This window comes from Balaenoptera acutorostrata, chromosome 1 (genome assembly GCF_949987535.1).
Source record: "Balaenoptera acutorostrata chromosome 1, mBalAcu1.1, whole genome shotgun sequence".
In the NCBI taxonomy this organism is placed as follows: Eukaryota; Metazoa; Chordata; class Mammalia; order Artiodactyla; family Balaenopteridae; genus Balaenoptera; species Balaenoptera acutorostrata.
Window position 1 is genome coordinate 115,462,091 of NC_080064.1, and position 12,849 is coordinate 115,474,939.

A 12,849-nucleotide genomic window follows, 5' to 3' on the forward strand; every position below is an offset into this window, starting at 1 on the left:
ATCCAAAGAAGGTGATGTTGTGTACATGGTGAGATTGGAAGGGAGTCCTCTATTAAGGAGTCTCCTTCCAGAAAACCAAACAGTTAGTTCCAACAAGTACTGCTCCCAATTAGAGCAACTGAAATTGGCACATGAAAAGAGTCCAGAATTAGTCAACAGAAAATGCATCAGGATCTTCCATCAGGATAACGCAAGACCTCATGTTTCTTTGATGACCAGGCAAAACCGTTACAGCTTGTCTGAGAGGTTCTGATTCATCCGCTGTATTCACCAGACATTGCACCTTCGGATTCCATTTATTTCGGTCTTTACAAAATTCTCTTAATGGAAAAAATTTCAGTTCCCTGGAAGACTGTAAAAGGCACCTGGAACAGTTCTTTGCTCAAAAAGATAAAAAGTTTTGGGAAGATGGAATTATGAAGTTGCCTGAAAAATGGCAGAAGGTAGTGAAACAAAAGGGTGAATATGTTGTTCAATAAAGTTCTTGGTGAAAATGAAAAATGTGTCTTTTATTTTTACTTAAAAAAACCGAAGGCACTTTTTGGCCCACACAATAGCTGAGAAGAGAAAGCTGAACTTTATCCTAAATGCCAACCTTTGTCTATTTGTATCATTTTTAATAAAAAAATTTAAAAAATGTATTACTTACTTCCCTGTCTTGTTCAACAGAATCTACTAGGTGTAAACTAACCTTTTCTTAATGACTCACAGCCCTCATTATGAAAAAGGAGGCATCCTGGTGTAGAGGAAAAGGCTGGGTCATGGTGTAGAGGGAAAGGCCTGTGTTAGACATCATAAAACCTGGTTTTATTCCCAGCTCCACTGCTCACTAATCTGCGTGACCGTGGAAAAGTCACTAAGCCTCTCTGTGTAATTTTTTCTCCTTGGCGCCTACTTCATAGGCTTGCTGTGGAGTTGAAATGAGATAATGTGTGTGAAAGGGCTTGATAAACCATCAGACACCAGACAATGAGGCATTATAATCCTTTTTCTAAAGTGAAGTGACATACAGCACTAATGCTGTGTCTACTTTCGAGTCCTGTTGTCCTTTGCTGTTAAGTTGTTTGCTGTCTCTTTGCTCTCAAAACACTTCCCTCTCAGAAGGCCTTTCACCCACACCCACCTTGTCCTCCCAGGGCCATGGGTTGGGAAGCCAGAGGTCAGCCTCTTAGAAACTTTGTACAGTGTAACTCAGTAAGGCTCTGTGTGGAGCGCTAAGGATCTGGTTTTGGTTCAAGAGCTTTGTGTTAGCTATTTTGGGTGCTTGAAGGCCTTTTTCACTTCTGGATTTGGTGCCTCATTCCACAGAATTGGGGTTGTCAGAGCCTGACTTCCAGTTAAGCGAGGTGTAACTCTGGTGCTTTTATACTGCCAGCTGAACTGCTCAGTTTCCCTCTTCCTGCTTAGTTAGTTCTGTTTTATCTCTCTGTAACCAGTTTTCTGTGGTATCACGTACAGATTTCTCCTCACCACTGACTCACACGCCATGGCATAAATTCAGACAGAAACCTTGACCATAACTTTTCAACAGAGAATATTCCTTGCATTTCCATCTTTAAGGATTTGGGGTCCCTGAGTTTCCTCCTCCCCTCTCTTGCCTTCTAACGGGGTCCTCGTTTTAACATGTTGAGGGCCTTCCAACCCTCACATCCCATAAAGACACGGATGGGTCATTTAAACGGTAGACAATTGGAAGAGTAGATGTATAACCTGGTAATTAAAGCCTGCACTTTTGAGTTGGAGCATACAAGCTCAGGTGTGTTGCATAATCTCTCTGGATCTCAATTTCCTTATCTGTAAAATGAGAGTAATGCCTTGTTGCGAGGAGTCAACGTAATAATGAATTTGAAGCACTTAGCACAGACTCTGGTACAAAGGAAGTGCTCATTAAATGCAAGGTGGTGATTACTGGTTAGAGAAACTAGTCCTGGGAGATAGTAAGGATAAGATGTGCAGGGTCTGAATTCCTTAGGAGAAAAGGAGAAGACAGGAGGTGATAGGAGGTGGGGAATAGAGGATCCTAGAAAACGATTAGGCGTTTGGGTAGAGTGGGTTCTAGACCATAGGCTGGATTTTGAATTAGCCAAACTCCTGGGATCTTACCAGGCTAGGCTAGGTTTGGGGTATAGAGAGAAGAGATATCCAGTAGGTTGAGGTATTTATTACCTTCTTCAGGGACCTCAGCCAAGTCTGAAACTTCAACTTTTACATCAAGAAACTCTCCGTAGCCTTTTTCATCCCAGGTCCCTCACTTCCTCTCCCACACATCCTTCCTTCTGAGTCCCCATCAGGTTACTCTGGGTGGTGGATTAAAGATGGCCACAAATTCTTGGATACTCCTTCCTGGAGAGATGGGATCTATTTCCTCTTCTCCTGAATGTTGGCTGGCCTCTGACTGCTTTGACCAACAGAGTGTAGCAGAAGTGACGCCGTGAGAGTTCTGGGCCTAGGCTTTGAGAGGATTTGCAGCTTCTACCTTTTTCTCTTGGAACCCTGAGATACCATTTAAGAAGTCTGGTCCCCCTGCTAGAGAAAGCATGTGCAAAGACCCTGAAAGTACATGGAAAGGGAAAGGCACCCAACTAAGATCAGTCTTTCCAGCATCTCAGGCAAGATACCACACATATGAGAACAGTCATCTTGGACCATCCAGCTGAGCTGAGCCCCCAGCTGAATACCACTGGGTAACTCCATTCAGTGCCACGTGGGGCAGAAGAATCACCCAGGTGAATCCTGTCCAAGTTCCTGACCCACAAAATTGTGAGATATAATAAAATGGCTCTTGTTTTAGACAGCTAAATTTGGGGGTGGTTTATTATACAGCAATAGATAACAGAACCAAATAAGCACAAAATAAGGTTTATTTGCAATATTTTGAATAGGCACAAAGAATTTCAGGGATAAAGGGCTCCCTAGGATCTCTCCATCAAAATATTCTTAGAGATCATTATTGGAATATGGAATACAGTCAGTCATATTACTATTACTGATTAAAGGCCTAAAGTTCAATTGACCTGGGAAAGGCAACTGACTGAAACTCACCTCGCTCCTGCAAGACTCTACTACTCAAATTATTTCATGTTTAGATGGAAAAAATGAGGGAAATATTTGGGAGAGGGGGTCTTCCCCTCTCCTCCCACTGACTGTTGGAAGCGGGAGGAAGGGATCTGGGATGAAAGAACAGAAAGGTCTGTAAAACATAGTTTTCAGATCTTGACAGTTTCATTTAGGGCCAGCTCTATTTTCCTACAATCATAAGTGGACAAATAAAAGTTTCGCCCAAGCCCAAGGGATCTTGGAAGGGCCAGCCATATGCAGTCTGGGATGTATAGGCACCAGCCTCAGAACTCAGGAAAACTGAGTCATGGAGAAGTTCTTTGCTCAGGTAACCCAACATGTCAGGAGTGGAGCTGGAATCAGATCCTGGCTCTCCTGGGCTCTTTTCCAGAAGGATTTTTCTACTGCACCATGATGTTCCTTCACCCTTGTTGCTGAGGACAGAAGCACATTTAAATCATGATTATCTTGCTGTTCTCTGGAACCCTGATTCCCAGATGTTCAGCCTTCTTTTCTGAGTTACCTTCCATCACTCTGAGAAGGTGAGAAGGGGCAGGTGTGTTTCACTGTCTTTGAAAACGGAGCACGGAGAGGTGGGCTTGCACGGAGCTCATAGCTCAGAAAGAGGCATTCTGATGCAGTGGGGAGAATTTCAAAGGGGCCAGGTGTCTGCCCTCAGGCATTTACATTCAAGATGGGGGATATGGCATCTGCTTCCTCCAGTGGGTGGGGAGGCGGGAGGCCATGACTAAGCAAGGTCTGAGCGACGGCAAGGTGAGGCTGCCCCTGAAATCAAGGAGAGGAGTAGAGAGGCCGAGTCAAGAAGGCCTCCTGGAGGAGGTGATAGGCATGTATTGGGAAGGAGTGAGGGAGAATTATCTAGGAAAGAATGTTTTGTGCAAAGTTTCCGAAGCAGAGACAAGCAATGCTTATGTTGAAGACATGATAAGAAAACTACTGGAGATAGAGCACAACCCTTGCTGAGGAGGCAGGAGAGGTATGATTAGAAAAGTGAAGGGAGGGAAAGGGTAGTTAATAATGGCGGGAGGACTGGACCCTTAGGAGCTCTTTCCCTGATCTCTGGACCCCAAGTATGAGTTGTCTGGTCCCAAGGCCAAACCTCCAGCTCTTTCCAGCTCCATGTACATTCGCAACTCCCATCTGTGTCTCCCATCTCAGCAATAATCACAACAGCACCCACGATGTCTGCCCTGTGTTGAGTGCTTACAATGCGACAGGCACTGCATGAAGCTCTTTACATGCATCTTCTCACGTGGCCCTCGGGGAAACACTAAGGGGAATCTGCTCATTATAGATGAGGAAACGATGGAACTGTAAGACAAAGCTAAGAGCCTGTTGAGAGAGGTCAGCAAATTGCCCCATAACTCCCTTGTCACTCATAAGTGGCAGAGCCAGGAAGGAGCCCAGGCTATGTTTTCACCTTCATTTGTGGGGACCTTCTGAGGGCTGGACGCTGTGCCTCTGTGTGGGTTACCAACTCCCGAAACCCGGCCTGATTGTGTGGGTCACTGCAGAGACACAGGAGGATCAGACACATTGGGCTTAAGTGCTGTCAGCGGCCCCTGTGCGCCCTCTCTGTCCCACCATTACCCCTCTCCTCCCCTCAGGTAAATCTCTTAGCACCCTCATCCAGGGAGGATAGGGAGGGAAGGACAAGGAATTGGCACTGCCAGTGGGGAGGGGACAGTAAAGCTGTCCTTTGGTTGATCTATCCTCAAAGGACCCTAGCTCCCAGAATCCTAGGGAGAAGCTGCCTTCAGGTGAGGTTTATGCTTGTCTGCCCGGGGTTACATATTGTATAGATATGCACCCGTACAATAAGATACGAAGGTGATTAATCATCTAGGAATTCCTGCCTCTTCAATGCCTTTTACATCTCTGTTTATTTAAGGAGCACTTGCTGTGTGCCTAGCAGTCTGCGAAGGGATGGGGGTGGGGGAGGAGACAGAATAAGTGAAGGGAAAGTTAAGGTTCTTGCACTCAAGGAAGTTTTTTTTTTTTTTTTTATAGCTACTTTATTTATTTATTTATTTATTTTTGGCTGTGTTGGGTCTTCGGTTCGTGCGAGGGCTTTCTCTAGTTGTGGCAAGTGGGGGCCACTCTTCATCGCGGTGCGGGGACCGCTCTTCATCGCGGTGCGCGGGCCTTTCACTATCGCGGCCCCTCCCGTTGCGGGGCACAGGCTCCAGACGCGCAGGCTCAGCAGTTGTGGCTCACGGGCCCAGCCGCTCCGTGGCATGTGGGATCTTCCCAGACCAGGGCTCGAACCCGTGTCCCCTGCATTAGCAGGCAGATTCTCAACCACTGCGCCACCAGGGAAGCCCTCAAGGAAGTTTTGCACTGATTGGGGATATACGGTTTCTAAATATTAAATAATTAGAAGACAAAGCCAAATAATATATAATTACACTGTCATTTAAATATGATCAAGTGTCAAAATACATGCCACAAATGTGCTACGTGCTGTCTGGAAGAGACGCCAGGGTGGGTTTGAATGAATCAGTGTGGAGGGCTTCCAGAAACGCTGGGCCTTGAATGGTGGGTGGGAATCTGAGCTGTGGAGGTGTTCAGAATCAGAGGTGATGTGGAGAGTTGGTGGGGGGGTGGACATTAACAAGCATGGTGACTGTGTGAGCTCGGGAGGTGAGCAGACAAGCTGAGCCTCGGGAGGGTGCAGGGCAGAAGAGAAAACTCTGGTGTTGGACAGACTTGGGGTCAAGTTTAACTCTCCAGGGACCTAGCTGCATGACCTGGGGCATTACTTAACCTTTCTGAGCCTCTTTTTTCTTACAATACGATAATATCTGCCATCTAAGGTTGTTCTAAGGATTAAATGCAAGTAAAGTTATCAACATAGAGCCTGGCACAGAGTAGAGCTCAAAAAAAAAAAAGTTAGTTATTATTATAATTATTTTGAAGATAAACTTGCATAGGTGAGTATGATCGTTATGAAACAATGTCTTGCATCAAATCCTGGCATCAGTCCTTTTTAGTTGGGCTCACTCCGGCAATGTGCTTAACCTCCCCGAGCCTCAGCTTCTTCATCTGAAAATAGGGATGATGGTGTCCCCTACCTCACAGGGGGCTGCAAGGACAAGGTGACCTGTTACCTATAAAACACTTAGGAGAGGGCTTGGTACCTAATGAGAGCTAATAAATGTTAGCTATTATTACAGTTAATCCTCCCAAGTCCTGCAAGGGTTTTTATCATTCCCCTATTGTTGTTGAGGAAACAAAGGCTCAGAGCTTAAGTAACTTGTCCAAGGCCACCCAGCCAGTCACTGGTGAGTCCAGACTGTCTTCCTCATGTCCCCAGTGGAAATGCATCTCTCCAACTCCAAAGCTCTCTGTGCTTCCAGTATAGGACTTATTATAGTGCGACTAACACTGCGGTGACGCCCTCGAGGGCAAGGCCTGGGCCTTACTCATCTTTTGTGTACCAGCACCTGACACCAGTCAGGCCCTGGCAGGTGATCAAGAATGCTTGCTGACTTGAGATGAAGTGAGGTGACTGGAGTTGGAGCGCTGGAAAAGGCAGGGCTGGATGTGAGCCTGTATCTGGGCTGTCGGGGGAAGGAGTCAAGATGACTCCAGGTTTCCAGCCTGGGTGGGTGGGAGAAGTGTGGACCTGTTAACTGAAAACCGGAAGTTGGGAGAGGCTAATGGCTTGGGTTTGAGAAGAAAGTGGGGAAGAGGAGATGCAAAGGTCAGGCTTAGGCAGGTTGTGATGGAGAGATGGGGACCCTTTAATTAGGATTCGGGGCTGTGAAAATCCACTGGCGGCTCCCCCACCCCCTCCCCACATGGACTGGCTTGTGACCAGATGTCAAGGTCCCTACCCTGGACTTGTTACTAATGGGAGACCCGAGACACACCCAGGAAACCAGAGGGCTTAGAACACTTACACAGCCACCTATCAGCGCCCAGGAGAGGAAAGGGTGTCTGGCCGGATTGAAGAAGAGCCTGGAATGAGGGGGTGTGGGGAGGTCAGTCTAGGAGAGCTTCCTGGAGGAGGAGGATCAGCTTGGTCAGGAGGGCAGTTAGCTGCAAAGGAGGGAGACAGAATGTGGGGTGGGGGTGCTCACTGCAGGGAAGACTAGGCTTCCTGCCCTTGGTTGGGATTCTGGGCCTGGTCCCCTAAGCCGTCAGCAGGGGAGCTGGAGGAGGAATACATCACAGCTGTTGTGAGGGGGCCCGAAGGAGATCTCTAGGGAAACAGGACAAGAATAACCATTCTAATGCCCAGCACCACCCCATGCACGCTGCCTTCTCTCCTGCGGGGGCTTCGCTTTCTGCCACGTGGACACCCCTCTCTCTCACTCTCTCCTTCCTGCCTTCCCCATCTTCCCACCCCAGCCGACTGTGAAGGGGGGAGGGCGGGACCACCAGTCCCAGCGCCTGGGGAAGAGTGGGCCTTGCCAGCTGTCTCCTCCCTCCCCTTAGCCCATCACGATCCCTTCCTCCTGGTTCTGACAGACAAATCGGGCACCCGCCCCTCCCTGTCTCCAAGCCCCCTCCCCCTCCCTCCACTGTCCGGCCGGCCCTCAGCCCCTCCCCTGCGCGGGATGCCAGTGATGCAACCCCATCCCCAGAAGTGAAGGGGTGAACGAGGGCCCCTCTCCCTCCCTCTTGGGCTTCTGACCCTGTTCCCTGACGTCCCCCCAGCCCCTCTCTCACCCGATCCCGCCCCAGCCCCTCCCCCCGCCCCCGGCCCCGCTCTGCTGTGGGAGGGCCCAGCAGCTCCCCAGCCTGGCCTGGCCGGGTGTGAGTCCCTGGAGGGCAGGGGAAGCTCGGCTTCTGGGACTTCCCCGGCCTCTGGCCAGCAGGAAGTCTTCCTCTGGAGAGGGGAAACCTTGCCCTTGGCCTCGGGCCAGCTGCTGAGCAAGACCAAGGTTCAGGGGAGAAGCCTGTTTCCCTGGTCAGCTGGGGACTCCCGCTGACCTCTGCTCTTCAGGTCTGGGGGTTTAGGCCTCAGAGGCCCAGAGAGCGCGGTCAGGGTGGCGGAAGAGGACGCAGGAGACGCTGGGGACAGTGGGGCAGAGAGACTCGGCGCCGACCCCCCCCCCCCTCCCCGCATCAGCCGTCCTGGCTTTCCCTCCCGTCCCCGGCCTGTGCAGCGGTGGGGTAGGGGCTCTCTGGACGTTTCTCCTCTCCCCGCTGGGTGTGTGTGCCAGGCGGGTGTGGCCTGGGCACAGGGCGTCGATAAGGGGCCGCGGCAGCACCGCCCGCCGCAGCCCTGCAGGACCCAGGGTGGCCTGGAGCAGAGCGGCGTGCGGGCACAGTCCACCCCGGCCTCGTCCTGACACATCGGGCACCGGGGGCAGGGAAGGAGGGTGCCTGCAAGTCTTTCTCCGGTGCCTCGGTCTCCGCCTCTCCGAGGCTGTGGAAGGTGATAAGCCCTGCGAGTGGGGCTGGGGGGGAGCGGCCTCCTTTCCCAGGGGCTCTGGCGGGCAGAGGCCCCGCTCTCCTCTCCGAATCTCGCCTCTGCCCTTACTCCCCGGTTGCCCTGTTCCCGGGCTCCAAATGAGCCCCTGGGGACCCCCCAGCAGCAAACACAACCGGGAGAGAGCCAGAGCCAGCCCCCGGGGAGCAGGGCAGACAACACTGGTGACTGTGCACATTCCCCCCCGCCCCGCCCCGCCCTCCGCCACCCCCTCCTCACCTCCCACTCCTCCGCCCCTCAAAAGCCAGGCGGGGTCCCCTTCTCAGAGCTCTTCTTGGGGCTGGGAAGAGGGGGGAGGGCGAGGGGGAGGGGGAGAAGGAGAGGCAGGGAGGTTGGTTGAGACAAAGGGGGCAAGCCTGGGTGGGAAGGAGCCGCTGCGTGGGCTGGAGGTGGGGACAGAGCCAGGTGGCGACAGCCCTGCGGAGCCAAGATCAGGGAGTTTCCGGGGATGAAGGGAGAAGCTGCGCGCTGGGCCAGCGCCCCCTGGTGGACAGTGCTGCAGCGGCAGCCACCCAGTCTCCCTGCCCTGCTGCTGTGGCCACCGGGGTGGTCTCTCCTGGATCGAGCGGAGAGCACAGCCCTGCACAGGACCCAGGCAAGGTCCTCACTAGCAAGACCTGGCTTTGAGAAACTGTACAGGAACCAAGTTCTATTCCAGTGCCCATCGACCCTGTCCACCTCATTTTCTCACCTGACCAGCAAGTGGTGGGTTCTCATGCAGTCTTTGAGGCCCCTTCTGGCATGGGCATCCTGAGATTCCAGGTCAAGATGGGTCTGATCTGGCTCCTCGTTACCTCTCTGATCTCAGGATCTCCTTCCCTTCTTGCCTGCACTCACATCTGCTCCAGCCACTCTGGCCTCCTGTTCCTGGAACACACCAGGCATGGTCCCCCCTGAGGGCCACTACAAGGGTTGTCACCTCCACCTAGGAAGCTATTCCTTAAGATGTCCACTCCGTCACCTCCTCCCAGTCTTTTCTCAAAAGTCTTTCGTTTGATGAAGCCTGTTCTGACCTTCCGATGTAAAATTAAAACCACTCTCCCAGGTCTGGATCCGCCCTACCCTGCTTGTCCCAGAGCCCTTATCACCTTCTAACACACTATACCACTTCCTTATTTATCATGACTGTTGTGTAGTGTCTTCCTCCTTCTAATGGAATGATGAGGGTAGAGGGTTTTGTTGGATTCATTCATGGGTGTATCCTAAGCACCTGGAGCAGTGACTGGCACATAGTAGAAGTTTGTTACCAGTTTGTTGAAGGAATGAGTGTACCATTGAGGAGGGTCTGGACTGGGGGCAGGCAGGTTGTTATGGATTGAGTTGTGTCCCCCAAATTCATATGTTGAAGCCTTAACCCCCTATTTGATGGTTTTGGAGACGGGGCCTTTGGGAGGTAATCAGGTTTAGAGGAGGTCATAGGGTGGGGTTCTCATGATGGGATTAGTTGCCCTCCTATGAGGAGAAACCAGAGAGTTGTCTGACTCTGCCATGTGAGGACAGAGCACAAAGGTGGCCTTCGAAAGCCAGGAAGAGAGCTCTCACCAGGAAGTGAATCAGCTGGCACCTTGGTCTTGGACATTCCAGCCTCCAGATCTATGAGAAATCTGTTGTTTAAGCCACCCAGTCTCTCTTTTTTTTTTTGGCCATGTGGCTTGTGGGATTTTAGTTCCCCAACCAGGAATTGAACCCGGGCCCACGGCAGAGTGAGCATGGAGTCCTAACCACTGGACCGCCAGGGAATTCCCTCTGGCATTTTGTTACGGCAGCCTAAGTAGACCAAGAAAAGTTTTGCCCTAATAGCTCATATTTAGTGAGTAGAAGTGGTTGTGCTACTAAAACAGGGATTCATCGAAAGGATCACATTGCTGATGAGCTTTCACAGGTGGGGAGGGCGAGAAGAAGGCGAGGATTGTGGAGAGAATACAACATAGCTTGGCTCCTGCACTCACTGTGTTCACAAACTGACACCCAATTTATCCACGTCAGAAATTCTCAGCGTGCTCCATGGAGCATCAGTTCTGAGAAATGCTCCTCCAGAAAGGTAGGCAGAGATCAGAGAAGTTTAGGAAATGTACAGACTGATCCCTTCTGAGATATTCATAGCCCCTATTCCAGTGGGAACATTAATTTAAATTCTTCAGTCTGGTATTTCACAACATGTATGACCATGGGATTCACATTCCTTCTGTCTTTTATCAAGCAAAAGCCCTAACTGTTCTGCTAAATTAGCATTCTGACATCACACACTTTAGAAATGCTGACTTACAAGATAAATCTTAACTCTGCGTGTGGCATCCAGGGCCTTTGTGGTCTCTTCCAGTGTCTCCAGACTAGTCTCAAACGTGCCCGACGTTTCACCCATTCCACGCAGTTCTCTATTTGCTCACAGTTCTTTCAGCTTCCCCCGCCCCCATCCCCCCCTCTCCACACTCCTTCCTGGCCCAGCTCAAGTGCTCGTTTCCCCAACCCTGCCTGTGTGTATTGTCTACCCTCCATCACTGTGTGTGTCCCATCCAGCCCTGTGTCTCAGTTGCCTTGTTTTGTTTTGTCTGCTGCCCCTCTGGACCTGCTCCTCTCAGGCAGATGTGAAGTCTGCTCACTGCATCCCCAGGACCTGTCCCATGAGCTGCTTCAGGAGACACAGGATGCGTGGAGCCAAACAGAAAGGATTCTCACAGCTCTGTGTCAGCAGCCTGGGGAAGGGCCACCAGCTGCTCCCTCCGGTGACCCCCGCCCCTTTGGTATCTTTAGTAGCTTCCTCTCCATGGACACCTCTCTGCCCTCAAAATGCCGAGGATTCAGCATCCCAAACATGACTGGATTTCCCCAAAGGATAATATTCAAAGATATGTATAGGTCATTCGCAAAATAAAAAATACAACCAACTAAGAAACATTTGAGAACATGTTGTAACTTACTAGTAGTCATAGGAATGCAAATTAAACCGTGAGACCACATAGGGTCTGCAATATGCATCAAGAGCTGTAAAGTGTTCATACCATCTGTCTCATTACCCACATCTGTGATGAATCCTAACAAAATCCCCCAAATACTGGAAACACTTAATGCCCAACAGTTATCCACAATATTCTTTTGTTAAAGACTTTTTGACTGTGAAAAATAACACACACAAAGTATATAGCAATAAATGTATAGCTTAATGAATTATTATAAAGAAGTACTCAATGTAAGCACCTAAGGTCACAAGATGGAACACCCCAGTGCCCCAGGAGTCTCTGTGTGTCCCTTAAAAATCACAAGGTCCCCCTCCCCAGAGATAAGCACTTGCTTTTCTCTATAGTTTGACCACCTCAGTAGACATCCATGAACATGGTGGTTTATGCTGCCTGTTTTGGGGATTCACACAAGTGAAGGCAGAGTTTGTATTCTCTCCTCTCTGGTTTCTTTCACCCAGAGTTACGGGATCCTTTTCTTTTTTTCTTTCTACTTTACCCTCTTCCTGTCTTCTTTTATTTTGTTGCTGTTCATTTTTTGAAAATTGAAGTATACTTGCTTTACAATATTGTATTTGTTTCAGGTGTACAGCAAAGTGATTCCATTATTTTTTTAAAGATTATATTCCATTATAGATTATTACAAGATATTGAATATAGTTCCCTGTGTTGTACAGTAAATCCTTGCTGCTTGTCTATTTTATGTGTAGTAGTTTGTATCCCTTTCTCTTTTGGTAATCATAAGTTTGTTTTCTATGTCTGCAAGTCTGTTTCTGTTTTGTGTAGAGATTCATTTGTATTTTTTTTTTTTGGGGATTTTTTAAAAAAAAATTCTAACAGAAAGTCACAAAAATTATACTCATCCTCATCAGTTCACTCAGTCCCATGTAATTAATTTTTTTTTTCATCTTGATCTTTTGTTAGCACTTTTATGAGTTCATCAGTTTTTCATTAGAGTTCTGAAAATGCTTATTCATTCAGTTCAGCAGTACAGTCAGTTACCAGAAACATGTACTTGTCAGAGTCTTTCCCATGAATTTCTTGAGGATGAAAGCCTTTTATAGGAACATATTTGCAAAAGCAGCAGAGTACACCCAGAACTGTCTGTAAATGACAAAAGACTTAAAAATGACCACGGTTAAAGATTTGATGAAAGTTCATAATAATGCAGTTGACAAGAAAATTAGTTATTTCTGAGATATACATTTTAAAGTAATAACTAGGATTATGACTTATAACATTATACCAGAACATATAAGATTTTTAGAAATTTCATGTAATGTCTGAAACATTTATATTAACATATTTCCATACAAATAACCCAATGAAAGTTTAGTATTAGTTGTTCTGTTTGTTTGTTTTTTTATACTGCAG

The 12,849-nt window shown here is 48.8% G+C and overlaps 1 long non-coding RNA gene across 1 annotated transcript; it reads right to left on the reverse strand.

Moving 5' to 3' along the window:
• Positions 1–2,843: 2,843 nt before the first annotated feature.
• LOC130704751 (uncharacterized) lies at positions 2,844–8,904 on the reverse strand. Its single transcript, XR_009005219.1, has 2 exons — positions 8,741–8,904; positions 2,844–3,491 (listed from the first exon to the last, which is right to left on the reverse strand). It is a non-coding gene; the product is annotated as an uncharacterized LOC130704751 (long non-coding RNA).
• Between the last annotated feature and the right edge of the window lie 3,945 nt (positions 8,905–12,849).